The following is a 15713-nucleotide window of genomic DNA, read 5'->3' on the forward strand; positions in this document are numbered from 1 at the left end:
TCATTGATTATGTTTTCGTTATTTTGTGTTACATGTAATATAAATTTATATGAACTCTTAAATTAGAAGTGTTTTAAAATTGTCAAAATTTGTTCAAGGGCTAGCAAACCGCATGCATCATATATTATCAAATTTTGAAAAACCTAAAATTGTTCAGTTACCAATGAGGATATATTTAAAAAATAGTTTAAAATTTACTTTTTGGAAGGGACTTGCATATATATTTATAACCCTGTTACTATAACACCCTAGAGTTTCCTACTTTTGAAACATATTTACGTATTCTTATAAACAAATGGAGAGTATAGAGTTGGCCAATGAAGATTCTAATTCATCTAAAAAATTTGGGGCTTGGGAGACGATTTTTGAGGCTCATATTTTCCCGCATATGACCAACATATCTGATTTAATGAGAATTCAGATGATCAGCAAATATTGGCAACAACAAGCTGGCTTGCGAATCAAAGAAGATCATAAAGTAAATTGGAGTGAATTGGAGAAGATTTATTGTAAGAGCGACAATTCATGCACTGTAGTCCACAACAACATTGAGGATTTAATGGATTGTAAAGAATGTGCTTGGTTTGGAATATGGAGGAAAAACATGTTCAAGAAGGCAAAGTATTGTTACACTAAACACCATGGTGTGTTGTTTCTTCACTTTGAGGATAATGCTAGGCCATGGATGAAGATGCTAAACACTAAGCATAACAAGAACACGACTGTAGCCCTCTAACTAAAGTAGATGATAATTAAATGTTTATTATGTTATGTGATAATTATAGAAAGTTTTATTGAGCTTGTTATGGGAAATTTTAATTTTATGCATAAGAATTTATAATTTGAAGCATGTTTAACTATTTAATTTTTCGATTGATTAAACTTGTAGCTCTGTTTCGTGTATCAATCACAAAATTTTATCTTATGTACAATTAAGTCTACAGGCTTAACTAATCACGAAAATGTAATGCAATCAAGTTTAAAATACAAAATAATGTAAAAAAAAAAAAAGATTAATATTTGTTACAAGCAAATGAAAACAATTGGTCAACCAATGTCAGCCTACACTCCCATCAAAAGTCGCACATAATGATGACCTTTATCACAAGATGAAAAAATCTTATTACCCACTCTATTATGCGAAAGTAATTCATATTCATTTGGGAGCAATTCTTCTAAAACAAGATCTCAAATCGTTAAGGGTACCATAATTTTAAATTATATATCATCATGTAATGTTTATCAAAATAAGTTTGTGATTAAAGTCACTATTAAATAATTGGACCGTAAATTATCTTATAAAGGTCAATATTAATCCTCATGAATGTTTTTTTTTGAAAAATTAAAAAAAGAATATATCAGTTAAATCACACCACATAATTTTTAAATGGTCAATATTAATCATATTTTCTAAACAACATGCGATGCACAAAATAACCATTTTATTTTTACATAAAATTTTATCTAAAAAGTTGAATTATAAACCTTTATTATAATTAATTATTTAACTTTGGTCACATAAGTATGTCACTTTTTTAATTTGGCATTACACTTTAACCTAAATTTGGTAATTCAAATATATCTTAAAATTTAATTTATTTAAATGTAAAGTAGATGATAACCATTGGGGAACCAATGTATGGATATTGTTACCTCGATTATAACATAAATTACTAAGCTTTGTTGAATAGTCAGACTTTCTTTCTATTTTTATTTTTTGCTTTAATTTTTTTTGTTTTGTTTTTTTTTTTATTTATTTTTTATTTTTTGTGTGTTTGAGGAAATACTTTCTTTCCACTTTATTATCAACTATTTTATTTATAGCTCAATATCAAAATGCATTTGTAATATATATTGTCTCAATAATTACAATTACATATCAGACTAAAATTCAATACCAAATACAATGAACGTTTCGTAGTTATGTTGTGACTATAGGGTAGAGGTTGAATTGATTATAACATCCACATGAACTGGTATGAAACAATATTTGCGAAAAATAGATTATGTAAAATAGTTTATGATTTTGTAATAATTTCCCTAAACCCTAAACCCTAAACCCTTAACCCTAATCCCTAATCCCTAAACCCTAATCCGTAACCCATAAACCCTAAACCTTAGATCTATCAAAACTAAATGGACCTAGTAGACATGTCATGACTTTAAACGTTCACAATTACAGTAGAGCCTAATTAAATCAAGTTAAGTTCAATCCTATTTAGTTCCGAGGGTGTCCATTCGGTATAGCTGTTTCAGTTCAGAACCCAGCCGATGATTCAACTGTTAAGGGCATCTCATTACGATTCCACATAAATAAACGTCGATAATCCGAAAATCCAAACTGACCCCGTTGAAATTTGGGAACTTCTCCGATTAGAGAACTTGGTTTCGATTGAATAGGATTTTTGTTCATTTACAAATGACGGGAACCCTTACCGCTTTTATCTAAACAACTCATTTCAGCTATAATTAGCTAGACCTTGCAATCCTGACCCAGACCTGATAACCCGACCCTTGACCCGTAATCGACCCGAAACCATTGAGTCCAAAGTTGACCCAAAACCCAAATTAACCCGACCCGAGTTAAGAGTAATTTGGGACGAAGGAAGTACAAGAATAACTCAAAGAAATTATTACAACAATGACAATGATAATAAGAGTACGTATTTAAACTAAGATCAATAAGAGAGTGAGGTATAACTCAATTAGTTCTTTTTAGTTTCAGGAGATCGTGAAAGTGATTCTTAGCCTGAAGTTCTAAACACACACAAAAAAAAAAGTTAATTAAAGTCAAACAATTACTATAATCCATGACAAAAATAGCATTAATAAATATAGTGAGTTTTTCGTCAACAAATTAATAAATATATATACAAAGTTGAATTTAACCCAATGAATCACCCGAATATGACTCCACTATAAGTTAACCCGACCCGAAGTTGACCCGGAAAAATGAACCCGATAATTGACCCGACCCAGACTGACCCAACCCATACTTGACCGGACCCGAACTAGACCAGAACTGTTGACCCGAAACCCGACCCGACCCGATTATCAGGCAATCTAAAATCAACTACTAACCCGAAACTACCTAACCCGACATGAACTTGACCTGATAATCTTTTGACCCGAACTTGACCCGACCCGAAATGCCCCGACCCTTACCCGACCCAAATGACCCATTTTTCCGGTCAACAATCAGCTACGTTCAATTCATTTCCATTTTCAATAGTCCTGTTACAGCGAGTCTAGTTCATTTACCCTTACGTCGTAGCATATGTCCTCCCAATTTTAATTTTGACATATCAAAATTTTAAGTATATTTATACACTTTAAACTACAGTTCAAGATACGATAACACACACATTGCAAATTTATTAAGTAAATACGCCTTCTAAATTTTAAAATAAATCGTAACGCTTTTGCATAACCTTTCTATTTTTTCCACAAAAAAAAAGTTGACTGTATAAGGGGTCCATATACAATTTTTATTTGCAAAACCCACTTAAACCTTTTTATTAATTAATAATTCAAAATTGAAAGGGGACAAAATACCACTCTACTGCACCGTTTGTTTGTCCAATCACAACTGTCCACGTGTACTGTCAAATACGTTGCGTTTTCCAAAAAAAAAATTAAGTAAATGATTCCTATAAATCATATTTGATACTATAAAATTGTTTAAGATACTGACCCGATATTAAGTAAGTTTTGGTACCAAAATTCAAGTGAAAATGTCTATCTAATGTAAACTCCCCCGCCAAATAAGATTTTCTATTACTAACTTGTGGCGGGAATTAAAATCTCTATAAATGAAACATTAGTGTACCTCATATCTATATCCAAAGAGCACAAATACTCTAATAAAAAACACTACAACTTGTTACTCCAGATTGATTTGTACATTGTATTTCCCGATAAAATATAAATGGCTAAGAGGAATAGATGCACAGGTAACTAATCGATTTCTTGTAGTCGAAAATGGTTCTTCAGTTAAATTAACATTGTTGTTCTATTTATATTGATGTTTGCATGCATGTATTGATTTTTTCCAGCACCCACAGAGCTAGAGCAAAGTCAGATTCACAGAGTGAAAGATCAACACAGCTTTCGACTATTCATGCGAAATGTCTTATACCACATAGGACCTTTGGATACGGGAAAGTTAGTAAGTGTTGGTGGGCATGACCCATTTATTGAGCAAATGTTTCAGGAGGAGCGCTTTAACTACATGATTCACAAAGGCGTTGCTGGGGCTATACCAATTAACAACAAAGGGATACGGCTAATCACACTTGCTGATGTTGATGACCGAATTGTGAAGGTTGAACCAATAGATCTTGATGAAGAGATGTCCTCCAAGCGCATCAAGAGAATCGATTTTATTGATCTGTCTACCGAATAGTAATTTGTTGGGTGTTTGTATAATTTCTAAATTAGGATTTTATCCGTTATTGTGCTCCAATTTATGTATTAGAGCGTTGTATCCTGTTATGCACTCTTTTTAGGATATACAATACGCAACCAATTCGTCTATTATACTGATTCCATAAAAATGAAAATGACCTTACAAATTAAACAATGATTAAAAAAAGTAATTATGAGATGAAATATCACTAATTAAAATGCCTTATATTTTACATAAAGTCCTTCATAAACATCACATACCAGATTCCATCAAAATAAAAAACATCCCATACAAGATTCATTACAGATATAGCTAGCTAAGACAGTAATTTTAATAATTATATCCAAAAGATTTATGAAACACCGAGTACATCACTTTTTGTGTCCAAACCATTGCTTGTACTCCCATGCATCATAAATTCTTCTCTTCCTCATGCCACCATAAGATTGAACAAGGTAGGAAGAACCCTTGTGAAAAGCTTCTAATCTCCATGGTACAGTCCAGTTGCAGTGCTCACAGTTGAACATGTTGTCGAGGTTGACATGGCCGCCGCAAGGAGTATCATATATATTCTTACAACAAAGCCTCTCGAGTTGTGACCAATCCACATCCTCGTTGGCATAAATCCTTTCACTCACTGTGTTGTTCCAATATGAGTTTAGCGGTAGCAAATTCAGTAAGTAAAATATCCCATCAATCTTTGGGAAAATATGCTCAGCAAAGATTGTTTCCCAAGCCCCAAATTTATCATGATCAGGGTAATAGGGTTTCTCTTCCTCTTGAGTTTCCATTTTTTGTTTTTTTGAAGAACCTTGAGTATCCATTTTTGATTAAACAATTCTCATATTTTTTAATAATTAGAGAAGGAAGGGGAAAGGTTTTTAATTTTTTTTTTGTGCATGCAATAAAGAAGTAAAAGGTATCATATCTGAAATTGGAAAAAACACCTACATAAATAATATTAACAGTGGTAACGTTGACTAACGATTCAATTCTAAAGACCCTCTCCCTTAATTTTTTAATATTTTAACCTTTAAAGTAACGATAACTGAGTGGGAAACCTTTTTTTTAATTGCATGCATTGGGAATCAGCAAAATTTTTTGGAATAAGGTTAATAGGCTAGGTTTATTTACCCCTATAGTAAAGACTACTCACCTCAATATTTAACATACGTATAGGGGAAAAAAAGAAGATATACTTTTAACTCAATATCCCACATTGAATTTCTAGATTAATAATACACTAAGATTTTAAATGTGTTGTTCTTGGATTTAAGTATTTATAACATCCTTCATAATACCATTTTTTACTTGATATTTTATTTCACTATTCCAACATTTTGTTGAAGTACTAATTATATAAAATGTTGACTTCAAAATATTACAAAATACAAAAAAATGTACATATCTAGCCACAATTAGAAAAAGAGTTACTAGTATATTTTGTTGAAAAAAACAAGGGTAACAAGGATTATAATATTTTAATTAGGAGGTAAGATAATCTTTTTTGTAATTTAATTCATTTTCAACTCGGTATTAGAAACATTGAGCTAACCAAATGTGTAGTAGCTGCATTGAACAAAGAGCTCAAGAATACATAACAACGGGTCTCTAGTTATAATATTGTGTAGGTTTTATGTTATAATCCATCATTAGGAAATAAACACAACTAAAACTGTGTATCCCTTGTTATAATTTTATTGAACGGTTCTTGTAATATTCTTTATCCTTTTATGAAGTGTACATGGTCATATAAATCGTTTAACATAAATATTTATTTTACATGATGCATTTTTTTTACATAAAAAAGACCACTGAAACATATCACATAAAATCGAGTATATAAATCTTATGTAAGAACCATCAAAAAAATATTTATAATAAGAAGGAAACAACTAAATGACTAATGAAGGAGTATAAAATTTAAAAAGTAATGTACATTTGCTTCTGTAAATTAAACAATTAAGGGTAATTATGCATGCTTGAACGTTTAGTGTTTATTTTCATCTTTCTATTATATATATTGTTAATAAATCCTATAATATTTTTTTATAAAAGTAATCATTATTTTTGTCCAATGGAACATAAGGTCTGCTATGTAGAAAATCTTTTGTCAGATTCTTTATTTTTTTTTTGTGGCCAGAAATTTGCCCACTCTATCCACAATAATTAACATTTTTTAATTTCATAATCTTATCAACTAAGTGTCCTCTCCATTTCTGCCGTAGCAAAACAAAAAAACAAAATATAAAAAAAAATATTTAATACAAAATCACAAATAACCATTTAAAATAAAATTACAAATCACCAACAGATATTCATGACACTTGGTCCTTATATTACTGTGATTTTCTTAGCCTATTTTTTTAATTGTCTTCCCTTATGATATAATATAGTTTGCGTGTTGGTTTTCATGTAATAATTGCTTTTCTTGTTTTTTTTTCCCCCTAATTTCAGTAATTTTTTTAAAGGTAATATGTAATGGTATGGTACTATATGTTGTACACATTAATATACAATCTTAACCCCATGACTTACTTATCCCTTTCCTTCCTAAAAATCCCCATTATCTTATCATCATGAACAACAATGATCAAACTGAAACCGAGCCTTAGTACCCCGACCATGATTTATTGGCTGATTGGGATCATATCTTTCTAAAAATAAAATATATATGTGCACTATGTTGTATGTTGTTCCTTTTAAGTTTCCCTTTGTGCTTGAACTTTAAGTGTGTTTTGTAAACAAGATCATTTCCGAATTTACAGAATCATAATAAATTTAAGGGAATCACACTATACGTGGGGTTTTGTTCGAGAGATATAAAACAACAAACATAACTTCAACTGCTGTGATTATATGATAGCATAAAAAGCACATAAATTTCATTATGATTTGAAAACAAAGTACAGTTTATAATCGAACTAATACATGAATGGATAGTAGTGCACTTATAGTGCTAGTAGAGTGCATTTATAGCGCTAGTAGTGGATTGCTACATTAGCATAAATGGTAGTGCACTTATAGTGTTGCACCTATAATGGTAATATTTTGCAACATTACATAATCGAATTCCTACATGAATGGATAATCCGTGGGGTCAATGTCTTCTGGTAACTCATCAGTATACGGGTGATTCCTAAACCTACCCTCCAGGATCAACGCATCCCTCCACTCCCAAGACTCATCGTTTTCTCGAATGTGACCATCGTGAGTGTCCCTTAAAAACTTAACAACATTTCGGAAAGTGCACTTGCGACATTCAGTTCTCCACGAACAATCGCGACAACTCTCGAATTCCAAAAAATTCTTATGCTTAACCATACACCCGAGATGAGGCCTACTGATGACCGTCTCAAGCTGACTCCAATCAATATCTTCATTCATGTTAATCCTTAGCCCTATAACACGTAACATCCTCTTGTTTACAGCCTGGAATTTTAAAAGGTATCCAATTTCTGGTATCTTTGGCAAGATGTGATCCTCAAATATTTCGTCCCATTTGCCAAAGTCATATAACTCTACTTGTGGAGCTAAAACCCTTTTATGTGAATGCTCCATTGAAAATGTTTGAACTTAGTTGGTTCTTAAAATGTTGTAGTCATATTAGGTAACACAGGAATATATGTAGAGGAAAAATTAGGAGAAAAATGTGAAAGCTCTTATTGTTTTTTCCCTCCAAAAGTACTTAAGAAGGGAAATTAACCATTGGGGAACCATTTACCTCGATATGTACAAAAAATAAAGACTATAAACTGGAATAAGATATCCTAATTCCTTTTATTCACGTAGCTTTTACAATTACTTATAAGCTACAATCCATGGGAGAATATTATCCAAACCACGACCATTTTGGTCAATGGGAGGTGATTTTTAGGGGGCATATATATCCGAAAATTAACGAGATTGAATATCTATTGAAATTTCAGTCGTTAAACAAAGAATGGAAGGAAACTAATGGAAAACGGATCAACGAGAACAAAAACATCAACTGGAGCCAGTTTGAAAAATATTGTTGTAAGCCAGTTACAAAAGACTCATGTCAACACAACACTTTTGAGGAAATGAGCGGGTGTGTAACATGTCAACATCAAGTGATCAGTTGGAGAAGACGCTGCTATGAACGTGGGAAACGCTATTTAAGACAAACTCATGGAGGCATAGGCGCAGGCCTTGGATATTGGTTTGGCGTCCATTTGTAGTAATTTACATGATTTTAGTACTTTTAATTGTAGTTGTTTAGAGTCCTTGTAACGTTTTGAAATATAATAACAGAGTAATTTACATGATTTTAGTTTAGTATGATTGTTGTTATAACCATTGCTTAAACAAATATATTTAACATATTTAAATATTCTATTTGCCGAATTATAATTGATATGTAACAATTTCACCCTGCAATGTCTGGGTAAATAAAACGCAACCCCCTCATAATTTATTTTATAGTATCAAAATATCATTTAAAATAGCAAAACATAATAAATAAATTTAATTCAAATAGAACTAATAGAAGACGATTCAATAGAACAATACCAACAAAATTGTTAAGGATAACATCTTCAAGATCATTAACACAATTTTCTAAAAAAAAGGATACAAAAGCCCAAAACGGAGAAAACACATACACTGGTAATCCATAAAAGGTCCAGATTTAATAAAACGATAAGAAGACTGCATGACTTCATAAACACAATCCAATGAAACCCTAGACACCCACAATCAAGTCTTCATCCTCCACAACCTGAATTTGGTTGGGTCCTCGATGTTGTTGCTGCAGCGCCAGAATTTTCTTGTTGATTTTCAGAAGTTTTCCTTGTAATATCGGTTTTTAATTGTTCTATTAGGATTTGCAATTCAACTGAGAACAATTCAGAAAAGGAAGAATCTGAAAAGGAAGATGAAGAAGAGGAAGTGACTGATCAAGCGGAACTTGAGTCACAGGCAGGAAGGTATGTCGTAGGACATCGTATTGATGTAGTGTGGTGTAGGAAATCAAGATTTTTAGAGTTTCTTGATTTAATTAAGTTCCAAGGTTGGGAATTTCTATTTACAAGGGTTTCAGCAAACTATTTGTATCCTGTTGCTATGATTGAATTTTGCCAAAATTTTCAAGCCAAATTAGGGATAATATCGAGTGTTGTTAATGGTGTAAAAATTGAATTGAACATCGAAACCCTAGGTAAAATTATGAAAACACCTACTGAGGGTTATGATACTTACCTAAAGGGAAAGGGTAGTGTCAATGTAGGTAATTTCTTGGCTGGTGATATAGTTGAGGAATTAGGTGGTCAGAGAGGGAAGAAGGTCATGAGTCATAATGATCTTAGTCCTTTAAACAAGCTGTTGTTTAATCTGGTGAAGAAGACTATCTTGCCTAGGACTGCTAAGAAGGGGGAAGCATGCTTGATGGATATGGCAGTAATCTTCTGTATTTCAAAGAAGATTAAGGTTAAATTTCCTTCTTTAATGTACCAGCAGTTAGCACACTGTGTTCCCAGTAGGACAAAAGTGGGGTATGGAGCCATTTTGTCTACTGTATTTGAAAATGCTGGAGTAGTTCTAAAAGGTAGATATGGGGCTTTGGATGAAAAGCCAGAAAATGTGATCAATGAGGAAACCCTTGCTGGGTTAAGTCTAGAAGTGGTACAAGGAAAAATTCAAAAATTAGAAAATGGAGAGAAAAAGAAAGAGAAAGTGACAGGGAAGAGGAAGGAAAAGGTTGTGTCTGAGCAGCCTGTGAGAAAGAGCAGGAGGATTTCTGCCAGTGGTGTTCCTCAAATGAGTATGGAACAACCAATGGAGTTGGATGTTGAGGAAAATATCCTCAATGGGCAAGTTGCTAAACTGGTTGACAGAATGGAAAGGGTTGAGAGTCAAATGGAGGACTCTGCTGGAAAGTTTCATGTGCTGACCATGGAAAAGTTGGTACAGGAGCAGGGGAAGGAGTTAAAGGATCTCAAGAAGATGGTGCTAAAACAGAACAAGGAACTTCAAGAGCAAAAGGAGTTTCAAGAGCACGCACTGAACAAGGCTCTACAGGAACAGAAAGAGGAGTTCCTGGTGAAACTCAAGGGTATTGAAGAAAGGTTGGAGGCCTCTGCACATCAGACAAAGGAGGACTTCAAGAAGATTCTGGAGTTCCTTAAAACCTAGCCTGCCCTATTTCATATTCAGCCTAGCCTATTTTCACTGTCTTAGTCATGAACAATTTTAATTTCTGCTTTTAGTATTTGAACAATTAATTTTGTTTGTAAAATTTTTCTAAAATGTTCAACTAGATGATAAATATTTTAGTTTTGAATGAAAAGTGGGAACTCTGCTTATACTTGTGTGTTTATGTGCATTTTGAACACTTATGCTGAAGGGTAGATCTTACTTGAGGTTGTTTAGCAGCGCTGCCTTTAGTTTCCCACACTCAATGAATTGCTTGTGGGGCTGTAGGTAGATGCTTAATAAACTTGAAAAAGCAGGACTTTTTGATAATGCCAAAAAGGGGGAAAAGAAGAAGCAAACATGGAGGCTGAAGTTGTTCTGGGTTCCAGTTGATAAAGTATCAGAACTTTCTTTTGATGCTGTTAGATTAGTTTACTTCTATCTTAGTTATTTCTGTCTATTTTTTCTTTTAGTTTTTTATTTTAATTCAGTTGCGTGTTTACGTTTTGTTTTTAAATCAAAAATACAAAAATACGTCCTTCTATTTTGTTTTAATCTTCTCTAAGAGTTTGCTTTAGTTTGTCATCATCAAAAAGGGGGAAATTGTTGATGTTTAAAGGTTTTGATGGTGAGGAACTTAAACTACAGCAAACTCATTTTAATAAAGGTTTTTCAAGTGTTTGTTTAGTTTTGGTGAAATTGATCTTGGAGATGGAAGTTGTAACTAAAACTAAGAAGACTTGAAGAAGTTCTTTATTTAAGAAGGCTATTCAAAACAGAACAAGAGTTCCCTCACAGGAACTGAGTTCCCTAACAGGAACGTTCCTTCACAGGAACTTGAAGATAGCTGACTAAGATCTTTGGAGGAACTTAGTAAGCGTGGAGCTCAAGTAATCCTACCAGTACAAGAGCACAGCGCAGCAATGACTTAGTTAAGATTTTATCTTCTAGATTCATTGTTAAATATGTTAAGTAGGATATGCATGAAGTCTATTAGAAGCGTGGCAAGTTAGCTTGGCAAATAAATTAAAATTGGAAAAGATAAAAGATAGAATTCGAAAAAGATTTTCTTTAAATGATTATTTCTTAAAATCAGTTTGTTAAAAAGATATTATGCTTTTTAACTCAATCTTTCTATCTTATTTTTCGGAAAAGATTTTCTTCTAAATGATTTACATAAAAACCGTGTGAAAAGATAAGTTAAGTTTAACTTATTTATCTTTTAGAAAACCTACTTTCTATACAAGTAATACTTGTATAAATAGTAGAGAATAATAGGAGTTTAGGTTTTTGTGAGTTTATGCGTGAAGAATTTACAGAGCTATAATTGTGTAAGTTTGACAAGCTTATCATCTTGTCATATTAGTTTTGGGTTTCATGCATAGCTTGCCTATCATATACTAGGTGTTTGTACTTGTAATTGGTTGGGGTTATTTGGGTGTGAGTGATTTTGTTATCATTGCAAACAGAGAGAGAGCTTCTGTTGAGAAGTTAAGAAGACCTGTACTTGGGGAGCACAAGAGAGAGTCTAAGTGTGGGACTTAGACTAGGTAGAATAGAATACTATTCTGTAGCAAGTTCGTTCAGGAACTTGTGATTAGAGGTTTGATTATAATAGGTTGTAACTTGGTGTTTGCCCTAATATAGTGGAATTGTTTGTGTTCGAAATCCTTAAGGTAGGGTCGAGGTTTTACTTCTAGTTGGGCACTAGAAGGTTTCCTCGTAAAATCCTGTGTGCTTTGCAAGTTCCTATTTTGTTCTGTTTTATATTTGAAAAAGTAGTCATTAGGAACTCACTACAATTCACCCCCCCTCTTGTAGTGTTCGTCTCAACTAACACTCAGTACTCTCAACTTCAACCACTGACCAAGCTACTAGGAACATTTGATTGTTCCCGTCTCTGCCCACATCAACTAAAAGTTGCCCTCCAAATGGTCCTTTTAAGAAACGACCATCTAAGGATATAAAGGGTTTGCACCTAGCCAGGAAACCCTTTTTCAAGGAGTCAAAACATATGTAAATTCTCTCAAAAACACAACCATTCAACTTCAATTTGATGGTATTTTCTCTGTTACTTCTCTTGATCTCAGCTGCATACCTATAAAGTAAAGCATACTGTTCTTCATACTCTCCAACTATCAAGCTCTGACCAATCTGTCTAGCCTTGAAAGCCTTATACCTTCTCACTTTTAGACATTTCTCCAACCAAATGGTCTCCATAATGTCATGAAGTTTCATATATGGATTGACCTTAAATTTGTCCTAGAAGGTTTTTGCAATCCATTCTGTTGTCACTCTTCTATTTTTTGAGGTTCTACCACATGTATGGTCACTGATATGAGTTTTGACCATGAATGATTTGCTGCTTTGATCCCATGACCCCCAAATCTTCCAAGGGCAGACTTTATCCTTATTTTCACAGTGACAACCAATCCTTTGAGTCGCATTCTTTGAGTACTTAATTTCTCTGCCAGATTCAATTGAGTGAGAGGTGACAGCTTCTCTAAAGGCAACAGCACTTTCAAATCTTTTACCAACATAAAAGGGAGAACTTTTCTCAAACTCTTTCCTTGTTTGTGTCTTTTTATGACTTGATTCAGTTTGCAAAAGATATCCAAAATCATCTTCATCTGATTCTTCATCTGCTGAATAATTAGTATGCTTTTCATTGTCACTCCCTTCTTCTGAGTCACTATTATATCTCCTCTTAAACTGGTCTTTAGACTCATCTACTCTCTTCAGCATCTCTATCTCATATTCATATGACTTTTGTTTCACTTTTTCCTCATTTACTCTATTCCTTGCATTAACTAACTCAATATCATCCTCATCTGATCCTTTTGTATCATAATCAATTTCAGGATCCATATCTCTAGGTATGGATGAGAAGCTACCTAGGCCCTCCATTGTAGTTAATAACTGAACTAAAGAACCTCTTCCTAACTCATTGTTCTGACCAGTACTGATATTACCTAACTCATGCTCTTACATGAATAAGTCTGAACTCAAGCAAAAGTGACAGGAAAGGATCACAACTACTGCTATCAAACCCCAAGTACCTAATACCAGTCTGCATATCCTTCCTAGGGTCCAAGAAGTGAAATTTCACAATATCAGTGTACCCCAAAGAATCAGCAACTTCTTTCAAGTACTTTGCATCAACATTATCAGGAATGTCATCATAGAGGTTAACTCTACCACCATTGTAGATTAGGTGTCCTGTGCTTTGTACCCATTCCCCACCATGATGAACAATCATACATGGTTTTAGATTCATGTTATATGTGTGTCATAGAGGAATAGCAATTAATCTTTTTTATCATTTCATAGTCTACTAATGATAGTATTCAAAGCAATTAATCTAATTTATCATTTCATAGTCTACTAATGATAGTAGTAATAGCAATTACTCTAATTTATCATTTCATACACTACTAATGATGGTAGTAATAGCAATGTCAAACAATCAAAAGTATGAAAATTCTGTTAAACAAGCATATGTGCATATCAAACAGAAGTGTGTACTTCAACCAACTAACTTCATTTTATAATAACATGGACCTAAGTCCATTAAACCATTCATTACATCCAAAATATTTAATAATTACATCCATCATCATCATCATTAGTTCAACAGATTCTGAGACAACAACTTAAACTTTGTCATGGCAGTGACAAGCACAAAAAGAAATACCATTGCTTGTCACAAGACTTTACTAGTTGCCATGACAAAGAAAGGATTAGAACTACCCTTAAATTTTTACAGAATTAACTAAAAAAAATCTTAAACCTAGCAGCTACCCAACCCAAAAACCAACAGCTGCACCAACAGACTCATAGCCCCTAGGCTTCCTCCTCCTTGAACAGCAATGGGAAGCCGTCAAAGTACATGGTCATGTCTTTGTTGAGCTAGGCATGAAGATCCCTCCCATTGTTGTACAAGACATCCTTCAGGACCCACTCCTGGATGGCAGCCCTAGGTCCGTTGAAGGGGTAGGTGAAAACCAAGTGCCTGAGCCTCCACCACATCCTCCATTTCTTGCAGGTCTGTTCAACAGCATCCCTCCCTTCCCAGTCCACCTTGGGGAACACATGGTGTTTAGGGTACAACTCAGCCGAATCAGATTCCCACCTAAATTTCCGTACTCTTTATTCCCTTTCAAGTTACTAACTTGATCGTCGGAGGCGGAGCTCCAACCACCCGGAGTCTCCGTTGTTTTGCAGGTACAACTCAGCCGAATCAGACTTCGTGACGTAACTCTCCCGAGGGACAAAAACACCCAAAACATTTGGCGTCGTCTGTGGGGAAAGTACCTCGAAGATGGTTCAATTGTCTATACCACCTCCTAACCGTCCGGGCGATGACCCATAAGTTTTTACAGACCAGGAGGATGAAGATCCTCAGGTCGAGACCTATACAGCCGATGATGGCTCTCAAATAACCAAGTGCATCCGGCCCAGAGAGACTCTGGAGCGGGGTGCCTCCCAGGCGGGCGCAAATCGACCCCCTAGGCAACCGGAAGGGGAAACCCATTCGGCAGCTGAATCAGCACCCGTCACCCGAGACGAACTGATGAGATTCATGACAAATTTCAAGGGTGAAATTAAAGAACTAATCACTAAGAGCCGAGCTGGCCCAAGTAAGGGTCAGTCGGCCAAGAAGACTCCTCTGGAAAAGGGGAAGTCAGTCAGAGATCGGCAGCCCACTCCTCATCCAAAGGAGAAGGCAGCCGGGACCATTGACTGGTCCAAAATTCTTCTACCTAAGAGGAATACCAACAATACCCGCCAGACTCAGCAGCCGGTGGGAAGTAAAAAATCAACTCTTTATGCCCGGGAGATTATCAACCGGAAGAGAAATCAACAGTTGTCTGAGTCGGCTTCTACGTTGAATTTTCCAGACAGCTTTAACAATACTTCTGCAGGGAATGCACTTTCCTTGCATGAGAGTCAGACAGGCGGTAATACCGTCCACTCTGGCCCTCAGATGATCGGGACTGCACCATATGTACCTTCTCAAGTTTACGGTCAGTACCCACCTTACTATATGCAGTCGGCCCTCTTCGGAGGTCAGGCGGCATATCACAATGTCCAGCCACTGGACTGGCAGCTTCGTCTTCTCCGCCTGGGTGAACAACCTTCTGTGTTCACC

The sequence above is a fragment of the Chenopodium quinoa genome, unplaced genomic scaffold, assembly GCF_001683475.1.
Source record: "Chenopodium quinoa cultivar QQ74 unplaced genomic scaffold, ASM168347v1, whole genome shotgun sequence".
In the NCBI taxonomy this organism is placed as follows: domain Eukaryota; kingdom Viridiplantae; phylum Streptophyta; class Magnoliopsida; order Caryophyllales; family Amaranthaceae; genus Chenopodium; species Chenopodium quinoa.